General features: G+C 48.3%; 1 protein-coding gene and 1 non-coding gene across 5 annotated transcripts in view; one reads left to right on the top strand and one right to left on the bottom strand.

The window, feature by feature from the left end:
* The window catches only part of LOC140428495 (disks large-associated protein 1-like), a 720,347-nt gene that overhangs the window by 581,881 nt on the left and 124,326 nt on the right, over positions 1-14,140 (bottom strand). The gene's annotated exons all lie outside the window — the stretch shown is intronic.
* Positions 7,760-7,862, top strand: LOC140428934 (U6 spliceosomal RNA). Its single transcript, XR_011948941.1, has one exon. It is a non-coding gene; the product is annotated as a U6 spliceosomal RNA (small nuclear RNA).

Genomic DNA, 14,140 nt, shown 5'->3' with positions numbered 1-14,140 from the left:
AAAAAAAGAGGATTTAAGGGAGTTTGGTGAAAGGTTTTTTTTTCTCTCCCCCCTTTTTTTTTTCAAAAGAGAAGGTCAGATTGATGAAGGGTAGGAGGGTGAAGGGGGAGAGAGGAGAAAAGAAAGAAGATAAAAATCAATAAGCCACTAAAGGATGCGAAGAGCAGCGTTGAAGAAAGGAGGAAACGCGGGTTCGCCGCCGAAGGAGAAGACGAGCAAAAGCAAAAGTGTTGACAGGATGGCGGAAGCCAAACTGCAAGGCGGGGCCTCACTACTTACGGTGGAGAAGATGACCGAGGTGATGGCGGTGGAGCTGGAAAAACATTTGGTGAGGCACATGGAGGCCTTGAGTAAAGAGATGGCAGTCGTGTTGAGGTCATGGGTGGAGGAGGCAATCGGCCTGATGAGGGTGGAGGTGGCAAAGGCATCGGCTGAGTTGAGAGAGCAGGGCGAGAAGATGAAGGAGGTGGAGGAGGCCGTGACACGACACAGCGACCAGGTCACCTCGATGGGGGACGAGCTGCGGAGGGTGGTGGATGTTAACAGAGGACTCCGAGCAAAGCTGGAAGACTTGGAAAACCGCTCAAGGCGGCACAATTTGAGAATTGTGGGCTTGCCCGAAGGGACAGAGGGCCCAAGGCAATACTTCGCAAAGAAGTTGGAGGGTGAGAGCCCCACCCTGTACGAGCTAAACCGAGCTCATCGGTCATTAAGGCCGAAGCCCAAAGTGACGAGCCGCCAAGGGCAGTAATTATCTGCTTCCATAAGTTTTGCATGAAGGAGAAAGTATTAAGCTGGGCGAAGCAGGAGCGTGAGGTGCTGTGGGATGGTACTGCGGTTCGGATCTACCAGGACTTGACGGTGGAGTTGGCAAAAAGACGAGCGGCGTTTGGGCGAGTGAAGGCGGCTTTGTACAAAAGGGTGCGATTTGGTGTGGTGTACCCGGCAAAGTTGAGAGTAACATATAACGCCAAAGACTTTTATTTTGAGACAGCGGAGGCGGCTGAGGCGTTCGTGAGGGCAGAAGGCTTGGGACAGACGTGAAGAGCGGAACTGGAAGAGAGACTGTGGACTGTGTTTGAGCGGCTGGAAAATGTACAAATGTTACAACTTTCTTTTTACTGATTTGTATAGAAATTTACTTCTCTTTGCATTGTTACAGAGTTCAAGTTAATGGCGTTCTGTGTTGCGACGGATAAATGTTATGTTAGTGAATTGTAGGGGTTGGATTGTTGGGTTTGTTTTGGTGTTTCTTTCTCTGGGACTAGGCGGAAGGGGGCGAGAGGTATTAGCGGGGGGGGAGCCACCCGCGCTAGCTAACTAAAGTCAGTTAGTGAACGGGGGTGAGGTGAGAGGAGGACTGCGGACGTTGGAGCCTGGATAGCAGGCTTCAATGAGCCTATGAGGCGAGCAAGAGGGGGTGGAAGGATGGATGTTGGGGGATGTTTTTGTAGGGGGGGTTCTTGGGAGGGGGGGAAGGGGTTCGATGTTAACAATGGACAGGGGCGGGTCAGGCTTATAGGGTAGGGCCCGGTGGTATGGTGATGGTGGATAAGAAAGTTGGGGGGGGCGGGGGGGGGGGGGGGGAGACCCCCAGTAAGGATAATCACGTGGAACGTGAGAGGGCTAGGAGGTCGGGTCAAGAGGTCAAGGGTGCTTGCACATCTTAAAAGTTTGAAACCCGATGTAGCAATGCTGCAGGAGACTCACTTGAGGGTGAAGGACCAGCTGAGACTTAAAAAGGGTTGGGTTAGCCAAGTGTTTCACTCCGGATTTGATGGAAGGGCTCGAGGGGTAGCGGTGCTGGTCAGCAAAAGGGTACGCTTCCAGATGGAGAAGGTGGTGGCAGGTCAGGGGGGTAGATATGTGATTGTGACAGGGGCACTGGAGGGGAGATTAGTGGCGCTGTTAAGTGTATATGGTCCCAATTGGGATTCGCGAGGAAGGTGTTTGGGGCTATTCCCGACTTAGACATGCATGAGCTGATTGTGGGGGGGGACTGGAACTTAGTGCAGGAGCCAAGGTTGGACAGATCACGGCCGTGTTCGCGGGTCCCATCAGGGGGGGCGAAGGCGCTGGCTGGGCTGATGGTGGAAATGGGAGGGGTAGACCCTTCGAGGTTCCTGCACCCAAGGGAACGGGAGCATTCGTTTTTCTCAGCGGTCTATAAGGTATACTCGCGGATCAACTTTTTTCTGGTGGGGAAGGCTTTGCTGGCTGGAGTCAAGGAGTCAGAATACTCTGCAATTGCAGTGTCAGATCACGGTCCACATTGGGTGGATATGGTGCTGGAGAAGGGGGCAGCGCAGAGACCGGGGTGGAAACTGGATGTGGGGCTTTTGGGGAACCAAGTGTTCTGTGAGAAAATTGAAAAGGTAATTAAAGAATATGTAGGTTTCAATTGTACGGGTGAGGTGTCGAAGGCAGTCGTCTGGGAGGCTCTAAAGGCGGTGGTGAGAGGTGAGGTAATTTTGTTTAAGGCCAGGGTGGATAAAGAGGAGAGGTTGGAGCGGCAGAGGGTAATAGATGAGATGTTGGAGGTCGATAGGAGGTATGCAGAGGATGGGGACCCGGCGAAGCTGGAAAAGAGGAAGGAACTACAGGCGAGCTTCGACCGACTGTCCACCAGGAAGACGGTGCGCCAACTGAGACGAGCAAGGGGTGCAGTTTATGAACATGGAGATAAGGCAGGTCAGCTCCGGAGGGAGGTAGCGGCAAGGGAAATTCTTCAGGTGAAGGATAGGGCAGGGAAGTTGGTGGTGGCCACAGTGCTGATTAACAAGGTTTTTGAGGAGTTTTATGAGAGGTTGTACAAGTCAGAGCCACTCGGGGGAGACCGTGAGATGCAGGAATTTCTAAATGGGTTGGAGTACCCGAGGCTAGGGGAGGGGGACAGGGCTACATTAGAAGGAGCAATAGTGGAGCAGGAGATAAAGGATGCAATTGGGATGATGCAGTCGGGGAAGGTGGCAGAGCCGGATGGGTTTCCAGTGGAATATTATAAAAAATTTAAGGATAGGTTGGCACCCCTGATGGTGGGGATGTTTGAGGAGGCGATAGGGAAGGGGGTGTTGCCGCAAACCTTGGGGCAGGCATCGATTTCCCTGTTACTAAAAAAAGATAAGGATCCGACGGAGTGTGGGTCGTATCGGCCCATATCACTTCTGAATGTGGACGTAAAAGTGTTGGCGAAGGTACTGGCGGGTAGGCTGGAGGAGTGCCTCCCGAAGGTAATAGGGGAGGATCAGACAGGGTTCATGAAAGGGAGGCAGCTGTTTTCGAACATTAGGAGGGTTTTGAACGTTGTTATGGCACCGGCGGAAAGAAAGGAAACAGAGGTAGTTGTGGCATTGGACGCCGAGAAGGCATATGATCGGGAAGAATGGGGGTACCTGATGGTAGTGCTGGAGCGGTTTGGGATTGGACCAAGGTTTGTGAACTGGGTAAAGCTATTATATAAGGAACCGAAGGCGAGTGTCCGCACAAATAATATCAGTTCGAGATACTTTTCTCTCCACCGTGGGACTAGGCAGCGATGTCCTATGTCCCCCCTGCTGTTTGCACTCGCGATTGAGCCGTTGGCCATCGCATTGAGAAGTTCGGGAGCATGGAAAGGAATAGTGCGGGGGGGGGGGACAGAGCATAGGGTGTCCTTATATGCCGACGACTTGCTGCTGTGTGTGTCGGAGCCGAGTGCATCGATAGGAGGAATATTGGAGCTACTGCGGGTATTTGGGTCTTTCTCGGGGTACAAGTTGAACCTGGACAAGAGTGAGTACTTTGTGGTGTCTCGGCCGGGGGTGGGGGCAGGGGTGGGGGGGGGGCTGCCATTCCGTAGAGCAGGGACTCATTTTAGGTATCTGGGGGTGCAGGTTACCCGGGAGTGGGGGCGGGGGGGGGGGGGGGGGGGCTCCGCAGGTATAACATTTCTAGTTTGGTGGGGAGAGTGAAAGCCGATCTGGCAAGGTGGGATGGCCTTCCTCTGTCACTGGCGGGTCGGGTACGGGCGGTTAAAATGAACGTGTTGCCGCGATTCCTGTTTATTTTTCAATGCCTACCGATTTTCCTGCCAAAGTCTTTTTTCAGGGAGATTGAGGGAAGGATTACCTCATTCATATGGGGAGGGAAGGTGGCCAGAGTGAGAAAGGTGCTGCTGCAGAGGGGAAGGCAGGCAGGGGGTTTGGGTCTCCTGACCCTGTTGTACTACTACTGGGCGGCGAACGTGGAGAAAGTGCGGAGCTGGGTCAGAGGGGTTTACTCTCACTGGGTCAGAATGGAGGAGAGTTTGTGCAGGGGGTCGGGGCTGAAGGCACTTGCAACAGCACCGCTCCCGATAGCTCCGGGGAAATATTCAGTGAGTCCGGTAATAATAGCTTCATTGAAAATCTGGAGGCAGTTTCGCCAACACTTTGGGTTGGGTTTAGGGTCAAGGGAAATGCCGATTCGGGGGAACCACAGATTTGAGCCAGGGAGGTGGGATGGAAGTTTTCGGAAATGGGAATAGAAGGGGATTAAGACGCTAAAAGATTTGTTTCTTCGGGGTCGGTTGCAGGATTGAGGGAGCTGGAAGTGAAGTATGGGCTGGAGCAGGGAGAAGTGTTTAGGTACATGCAGGTTCGGGATTTTGCCAGGAAGGAGATACAGAGCTTCCCAGAGGAACCGGCCTCTACATTGCTGGAGGAGGTGTTGACGACAAGGGGACTGGATAAGGGGGCAGTGTCAGCGGTGTACGGAGCTATTCTGGAAGAGGATAAGGCACCACTGGAAGGGATCAAAGCAAAGTGGGAGGAAGAGCTGGGAGAGGTTATAGAGGAGGGGGTCTGGTGTGAGGTGCTCCGGAGAGTGAATGCCTCCACCTCATGTGCGAGGTTGGGGCTGATACAGCTGAAGGTGGTATATAGAACGCACCTCACGAGGGCGAGGATGAGCCGAATTTTTGAAGGAGTAGAGGATGTGTGTGAGCGTTGCAGGGGTGGGGGGGGGGGGGGGGGGGCGCGGATCACGTTCATATGTTTTGGTCCTGTCCAAAGCTAGGGGAATACTGGAAGGAGGTATTTAGGGTAATTTCCAAGGTGCTGCGTGTGAAACTGGACCCGGGTTTCCAGGAGGCCATATTCGGGGTGTCGGATCAGCCAGGGTTGGAAACGGGCGCAGAGGCAGATATCATAGCCTTCACCTCGTTGATCACCCGAAGGCGGATCCTGCTGGGATGGAGAGCAACCTCTCCACCCAGTGCCCTGGCGTGGTGGGGGGACCTGCTGGAATACTTGACCCTTGAGAAGGTTAAGTTCGAACTGAGGGGAAGCTCGGAGGGCTTCTACAAGTCATGGGCACTATTTATTATGCACTTTCAAGAACTGGATAACATCGAACATTAGTTGGGGGGGGGGGGCTGTGTAGATTAAGGGTGACTACGGGTAATCCCTGATTCCTTTTTGTCATTTGTTTATGTACACATGCGGGCTGATGTTTGGGGGTTGGTGGGCGGATGGGATCGTTGTTATTTTGGGGATTGACATATCTTGCTGATTATTGTTTATTGTTGATGGGTGTAAATGTGGGAGAAAATGTGAAAAAGGAGAATAAAAATATATATTTTTTAAAAAACTGCCAATTGTATTTTGGATGCCATTTATGGGGCATAGTGTACAAGACAAGGAAGCAATGATAAATTTGTACAAAACATTCATCAAGTCACAGTTAAAAGAGGGCTGCCTGTTCCTCTGGGCTCCATGGGAGAGTTTGGACCTCTGTTCCTCTGGATATTCGATTCCAAAACCCCAGGCAGTGAAGGATAGAACTGGAGCCTAATATTTGCATGCTTTCATAAGGTTTTATTTACAGAAATAGATATTTCAAATATGCAACAACAGTTTCAGATTTCTGTACACTGGAGTTCAAGTGTCTTCACACTTAATGCCCACTGCCTGACCATAAGTAAATTCTCAATTGTTATACTTAACAGTGGGCTCCCTCCCCATTCCATGAGACGGATTGCCCCTTTCCGGTCCCCATGAGTGCCAGAAGTAGCATCCATTCTGCCCAATTTTTACCTGCCAACAGCTGGTTAGTTGCCTCTTCACATCTGTTTGCAGGCAGGCAGATACCCAACTTTTTCCACTGTTTCAGCTCTTATTGTTGGCCTTCCCTCCCATAAAGCCTCCCAGACAGGCAGATTGTGGTCCTACCAGCTTCCCATCCAGGAGTTCAAACTCTTCCCTTCTAATCCAGGGATCCAATCCCTGATCTTTGAGCCCAGCCATCTTCTTCAGCCAACTTTCACTGATAGATAAAAGAAAATCCAAATGAATCACGACAGAAAAAGAAAAGCTGGCAGTTCTCCCTTTTCTGAAGTGCATCTTCTATTGACTTATTACAGAGGAAATATGACAGGGTGAGGCATTTATGAAGGCATCTAATGGGAAACTCATTAGAGCAAAACCCACTTAGACAGCTGCGGTTTTGAGGCAACAAGTCTCTCAGTTAGAACAAACGATCAAAAAAAAGATCTCTTCCCACCACGGATTGACTAATGAGCGATCAAAACACCAGCAACTTTCCAGTAACACCTAAAGTAGGCTGTACATAAAACATAAATGTTACAGTGGAAGCAAAATCCCTGTCAACTTTATGAATTCATCTGGATTTGTATGCATTGATCTCATGCTGTGTAATGGGTGGAAAGATAAATGCACACATAGCTGAAAAGGAGCGGTTTCATTGACAGTAATAATATAAATGCCTTTTTACCATAAATCATTGATTGCAAGTAGGAGCTCGACTCGCTCAACCTTGAAATGAGAGTGCAATTCATTTAATGGCAACTAATATCCATTATGAAGTTTCTGCTGTGACAAAAGTTGAGCTTGATGAAATTCCCATTCTTCAAAGACCTATCTGTCTGCACACGGTACGACTCTTAATGGATCAGAGTTCGACATTGCTTTCTGTTCATATTTCAAATGAGCACATAAGTTTTGATGAGAAAATGGGTTTTGCTTTGAAACCTGTGTGATTCCTCTTCTATATCGTTGTTTAATTCCGTGCTTCCTAATCTCATTGCACGGAACACACTATCCTAAACACACCAAATCCCTTTCCAATACATGTAAAAGCTTTGGCTATAAATAAATGGTTTGATAATAAATTCTTCGGGTGGCAGCTCTGCAAATAAGAAGGCAGATGGCAAATTAAATTTAACACAGCCAAATGTGAAGTATTAGGCATTGGGCAGAAATGAATGTGTGACAGAAGTACAAAATTAATGGAATCAAATTAGCACAAAAAGAGAGACTCAGGAAGGGACCCAAATCTTATAGTGGATTTGTCATTGTGGATGTTCATGAAATTAAAGTAACAAAATAACTTTTTAGACAATGAAGGAGAAAGGAATAAGCAAACGGAGCACTATGAGATTCTCAGGAAGAATATTGAAAATTGGCAGCGAGAAGCTTCGCAGCAACTGGATAGAAAGCAGAACCGTGTAACAGCAGCCAGAATCTTCAACCTGCAGGCTATGGTGAAAGGATCTGATAACTCTGAATGATGTCAACAATCTTTCACAAAATTTGCGCATCCAAGCCTATTTACATCGGTGATGAATGAACCATTACTATACAGTCAAGCGTAATTATTTTAATATAATTATGTGAATCTGTAACTTTTAATTATAGTGAAATATAAGCCATTTGTGTCTTCCCAAGATCACTGCATATGCTTTAATAGTCCAGATTATTTATTTGCATCATTTATTTGTGTAATTCACTCTGGCAGCATAGATACTAAAAGTTGGAACGATGCAGAGATCAGCATGACCTCTGCATAGAGAAGACATGCAAATTTGTAAAGCTATCCATTTGTTTAAAAAATGGCAAATGGAATTTAATAAATGGCTGGTGGAAATGTATGCTTAAAATGTAGAAAATAAATCTGGTGAAACTGTAGAATACACCAAGACATGTCTGCAGACCAGTGAAAAGGGAAGACAACAACTTCAGCTTATTTCAGCTGAAAGCCAGCTTTGAAACTTTGCTCTCTGTAGCAAAGACATGTGCAGCCAAATGTGACTTAGGAATGGTGCCAATGATCGGCAAGGTCACTGCCTCCAGCACTTTTTCAGGTAGCACAACATTATCAGCAATTGTACCACTGACATACACTTAGATAATGTAATTTATGTATTGATCAGCACAGTCAGCACTTTCATTTTCTTTGCCTCCAGAAATCATGGGTGGAATTTTACATTCATGCACTGGCGGGTTTGAAGGCGGGGCAGGGATCATAAAATGCAGTGTGTGGCCTTCCTACCACCTATCCGCATGTGACCAATCTGTCTCCCATTTTACAAGGGGTGGTGGAAACGTCAGGCAATCTCCCCAACCTTGGGCCTATTGAGGCCATTGTGACCAATGAAGTGTGGCTCACCCCCACTGCTACTTTACCCACAGCAGGGTGGGAGATCCATGTCAACTGGGTAGCTGGCAGCTTTAGCTGCATGGGCTGGTGTCAGTTAAAGGGGGCAGTGCGGTGGTGGTGGTGGAACCTCCTTTGGGAGTTTCCTGTGGCCATCAGAGGCATTACCCCAACCCACTCCCCCCAGGTCACTTTTGCCCTTCCCCGCCGCCAGCTTCGCCCTCCACCATCTTCATCTAATCACCATTGAGGCCTGACAGCCAGAGCCCTGCTATACAGCAGACTTAACTTTGGTCTGGCCTCTTCTTCCTAGGACTGTAGTCCGAGTGGTGACCACTGCTTGAACCTGGTGGTCCACCCAATTGGCCAGGAACTCTCTAAAATGGAACTTCCTCCCCTCAGAAGGGCGGAAGCTTCTACCAGAGCCAATTAATAACACGCTGAACATTAAGTAGCTGGTGGTCAGCCAGTATCAACGGGGATGGGCAGCCAGTACCTGCGGGGATGGGAGGCAGGTGTCAACGTGGATCCCTTCCCCACGACTCTTCAGGTGGCAAAGTGGGAAACTCTGCCATTCAAAAAATCCTGCCCCATGATTTGGCTGCACAATGTCATCGCGTTGTTACAGTTCTCAAATCAGTGATCGCTGGAATCACCGCCAGGGAGTAAATGTGGGCTGAATTAGAGCATCATGGAATCTTTACAACAGGCCTATCATGACAATACTGACTCTCCTAATCTCTCTGCCACTTCCCCACCCTCTCCCCACATCCCTGCAAATTCCTCCTTTTCAGATATTTAAAAACATTTAGAAAATGTAGAAAAATTAACAGCACAGGAAACCACCCTGCCCAACGGGATTGCACCAGCTGAAAAACGAGATCATCCACAACCATCACCCAAGCCTAAAAACATTTTCCTGGAGGTTACGGGACTGCAGGTTCATATCCAAACACCTTTTAGACTGTGAGTTCCGGACACTTACTGCCCTCTGGCTGAAAAAGCTTTTCCTCATCTCTTGTCTAATACTTCTACTAATCACTTTAATTCTACGCCCCCTAGTCACTGACCTCTCAGCTGGGTTAAATAGGCCCTTCCCATTTACTCCATTCAGACCCCTCACAACCTTCTACGCCTCAATCAAATCTCCCCTCAGCGTCCTCTGTTCCAACGAGAACAACCCCAGCCTGTCCAATCTTTCCTCAGCTGCAAATTTCTAGTCCTGGCAACATCCTCGTAAATCTTGTCTGTACGCTCTCCAGTGCAATTACATCCCTTCTGTAGAGAAGTCACCAAAACTGCCCACAGTACTCACGTTTTGTCCTAACTAGTGTTTTATATAGTTCCAGTATAATCTTCCTGCTCGGATAGTCTACGCTTCGACTAATAAAGAAAAGTATTCCATATGCCTTCTTAACCACTTCATTGGCCTGTCCAGCTACTTGCAGGAATCTTGCGAACACGTACTCACTTCCTCTGCACTTCTCAGTACCCTCACATTTATTTTGTATGACTTTGCCTTGTTTGACGTCCCCAAACGTATGCGTTCTGGTAGCAATGCCAGGTTCATTTTCCGATTTGGAATCAGACTCAATACGCAGTGCACCAGACAGTTGCTTGCTCTGTACCAGAGCAAACCAAGTGACACTCCTCCTCCAGGCTCTCCGACCTCTTAAGAGAGGGTGGGCAGCATGATGTTGCCCATTTTGTTAAAGGAAACATTTACGATGAAGAGGCCGTGACAGAGTGGGAGAAGCTCACCGGCACTTGGATCCTTGAGGCTGCAGCAACCATAAGAATTGAGAGGAGGTCTGGGAACGGTGCCACCCCCACTCAATGTTAACTGGCGTTCCTGCTGAGGGATCTGGGGGGGCTTCAGTGAGGTGATCTTTCCCAAAGATGGAAGGAAGAGGATAATCTCATCAACCAGGCACACACCTCGTCATCACACACCCAGGGCGACCAGCTTCTGCAAGTGTTTCCAATGTGTCTAGTGCACTGTCATCCTTGAGGTTCCTCCACTTGACTCCACAAGCCTCAGGGGTGCTGGTGGCAGAATGGCAATGCCAAATCTAAGCTTGGGCATTAATGTCAAGGGAGCACCACTACAGATGTTCACAGTCAAATATACCAAAAAAACCAATCAAGTATTAGAAATAGGGCATTATTAAAATGTCACTATTTCAGCCACGTGCAATTTAAGTCTCCAGTTCCTGATTATAAAACCAAATTGGTACACACCGGGAAGCAAGTGTGCTGTTTTGACATGTCACTGGCCCTGTTGGGCTGGAATTTGTAGAATGGGATAGCTAAGCTAATGAATATATACTCAGTGTTCCATTTCTGGTGAGCGCAAGTAATGTATAACCAGTTGGTAAAGTGGACATCCATCTCATTCCAGCAATGGTTGCTGTATGTAAAGGGCTAAATTCAAATATTCTTAAATCTGCAGTGCTATGTTTTAGAGAAGACTGACGATGCTTATAACCTCAGTGAGAATTGCACCTCTTGGTGAAGATAACCTGAAGGTGGTGCTGGAGAAGGAATCGTGCAAGAGGTTGACAATATTTGGGACCAAAGAGCAGTCTCCTGCCCATGGAACATACAGGAAGCAGGGCAGGAGGCTGACATTTAGAATAAGAATGGTTTTTGTTTTCACTGAATCCTGATGTAAAATCCGACCCGAATTCTCTCGGCTGGCTGTAAAAATTCTGCGTTGAAAGAACTTGGGACAATAGACTTGAATTCACAGCATGCAATTATGCAGAATTCAGCATTAATTGCTAAGAAAGTGGACAGGGTCTCTTTAAGATGCCGTGATGAATGATGTAGGAAAATGATTTGCCAGCTCTTGTGCAAATATCTCAAATTGTGCACAATATTTGTGCTGGGAGCTCTGTGAGCGACCAAGCGTGCAATGAACAGACATCCTCACTTGGTCTAAATTTCCAGAGCAAGAAGCACAATTAGTTTGAGAAAAAAAAGCACCCATGACTGCTTGAGAATTACTCTTGCTTACGCAATTGGTTTTGAAAATCTGAACTCTCTATGGAATTCATACAAACTATCCTGTCTCAACAGTGTCACTGCCAACCCACAAGGGATTGAACTGCAGACTCAGACTATTTTTTCGTGAAACTAGTCCAAAAGCAAAATACGTTGTCAGCTGGAAATCTTAAATAAAGCAGATGCTGCCTGACCTGCTGAGTATTCTGAGCATTTTCTGTTCTTAATCTACATTTTTCTGACTGTGTTATCTGAACCATGATAAACCAACGTTTATTGACAACTGTCACTCGTTGATTCAGTCCAGGATGCAGTGTCTGAAATACACACAGCGTTGAAATTGGAGAATCGGAGAATTGAAAACTTCTTTTCCTCCTTAAATCCTTTGGATGAGAATCTTCTTCATCAAGATGAGGAGCGTTAGTCCTGGTAAATGTTTTTCTACCACACAAGGTTAACCTCATACGCTCCAGGACACACATTTACACTGTGACATACAAAGATTTCTCTACCGCAATCCAACTTTGTGGCTCAGCTGCATCCACAGAAAAGAAACCCCTAAGCACTAATGTGACATTTTCCATTTCCCACACCAGCCATCTTATGCTCGTTCTGAACAAAACTGTCAACTTAATGTGGATTTGTGTTGTTCTTCGTGCCAATTAGGTACTGGGTTGAGTTCACCATAATTATTGAATCATCGCTTTCGTCTTTAGGCATTTACAGATCCTGTGAGGACAGCATCTGACCTGATTACATGCCCAATTTTATATCAGTATATCTCTTAAATATCAACTGGTAGATATTGCTGGACTGGGGGTTTTGAGCTGGCGAATTTTAGAAAGCAGCCCAACAAGATCTTGTACCAAAAATGCGAAAGCAATAGCGTTTTTACTTATGAAAGGTTTTTAGTGGAACAAAAATGTCCCACAATGTTTCACAGAACTGTATTCAGATGAATGCTGAGCCAAATAAGAAAGTTATTGGAGGGGTGGCCAAAAGATTAGTTATGGGTTCATAGTATTTACAGTGCAGATGGAGGCCATTCAGCCCATTGAGTCTGCACCGGCCCTTGGAAAGAGCACTCCACCCAAGCCCATGCACGTAATACAGTAACACCACCTAATCTTTTGGGCGCTAAGGGGCAATTTAGCATGGCCAATCCACTTAACCTGCACTTCTTTAGATTATGAGAGGAAACCGGAGCATCCGGAGGAAACCCACGCAGACACGGGGAGAAAGTGCAAACTCCACACAAACAGTCACACAGGCCGGAATTGAACCTGGGACCCTGGAGCTGTGAGGCAGCAGTGCTAACCACTGTGCCATCGTGCTGCTCCTCAGCGCTGCAGACACTCAGAAAGACCCCTCTATACGCACCCAAAACGGGACTTTGTTTTTTGCGCACTAAATCGCGTCCATCATCTTCTTCCATAAAATTGTAGCTATTGTCTGGCCGAAATATCCAAACTATTTAAGAACAGAATGGATGTTAGTATGGACCCGATTCTCCAGAACATTTTCTAAGTGTGGTAGTGAGCGGGAACTGGAACTGCTGCAAGCTTCCCGGCGCTTGGCTTGGCAAGGTAATTCAACATTAATTGGTCCTCTTAACAAGTCCCCATGTGCTCATGTGCTTCTCGCCGCAAATGACAGCTCGCCAGCCTATTCGTTGGCACCCTGCTTGCCAGCAGCGCCCCCCCCCCCCCCCCCCCCCCCCACCCCGTTAACGAGTTTGAGCAGCACTTGCTCAGCCAATCCCAGCCAGCTCGCAACAATGGCGCCCAGAAGACTGGTCCCAAGATTCGGGGATGCAGATCTGCGGAGGCTGCCAGGCACAGTGGAGGCCAGGAGGAATGTGTGATTAGATCCCCCGCCGGAGACCTCTCCGCCCCCACACGAGCAGTGTTCAGGCACAGGCATCAAGGTGTGATTGGGATGCTAGGCAATAACTCCCATATGCTTCATGGCCCACCCACCCAGGGGATCCACCTGGGTTGTGTGAAGTGTTCACTTAACACGACTGCCAATTCCCTATTAGCAATAGCATGCAGCCGCACGGCCAGAGGCCTCGGCAGTCGGTGGGGGTTATGGGTGGTCCGTGGGGCGTACGGGCATGGACAAGAGTTGCCCCCAGAAAGGGTACACATAATCCACAGGTTGGCATGGTTGTTCTGAGCGTGGTTGCCCCCCCCCCCCACCCCACCCCAGCGTCATCCCACAACCCTCCCATGTCGTCCACCCCTGCAGAAGGTGTGTGTGTCGTCCCCCCCCCCGCTGAGCACAGGGGTGGCAAGCCCAGCACCCCCGGGCTCTTTGCTTGTGAGCAAAGATGGCTACTCACCTCCCGGCTCCCCACAGTAGCCTTTCCGCAGGTTCACATTTTTCAAAACGTATACTAATCAGCGCCAGCGTGAGCACTTGCTGAGGCCAGCGAATGACTTTGGATATGGCTCTGGTTAATTGTATGGAAACAGGGCTGAAGTGGTAATAATTGGTTTCTCGCCACGCTCCGGCGAGAGCCCGACTTCGCCTACAGGGGACGGGTTGGTTGCATCGCAAACTGTTTGCCGCCTGCCGTGGACCTCATTTTTGGTCTCTCCCGCTTTTCATCGGCCTCGTTTCGCTTGAGCGAGAGCGCAATGAGGCCGGAGAATCACACCCTAAATATATATTTTCTGATTAGCCAGAGGAAAGAGTGTGTTTATGCCACAAATTTGTA

This window comes from Scyliorhinus torazame, chromosome 8, assembly GCF_047496885.1.
Source record: "Scyliorhinus torazame isolate Kashiwa2021f chromosome 8, sScyTor2.1, whole genome shotgun sequence".
Lineage (NCBI taxonomy): Eukaryota > Metazoa > Chordata > Chondrichthyes > Carcharhiniformes > Scyliorhinidae > Scyliorhinus > Scyliorhinus torazame.
Note: the sequence above shows the minus strand (reverse complement) of the source record. Positions and strands in the feature narration are given on the sequence as shown.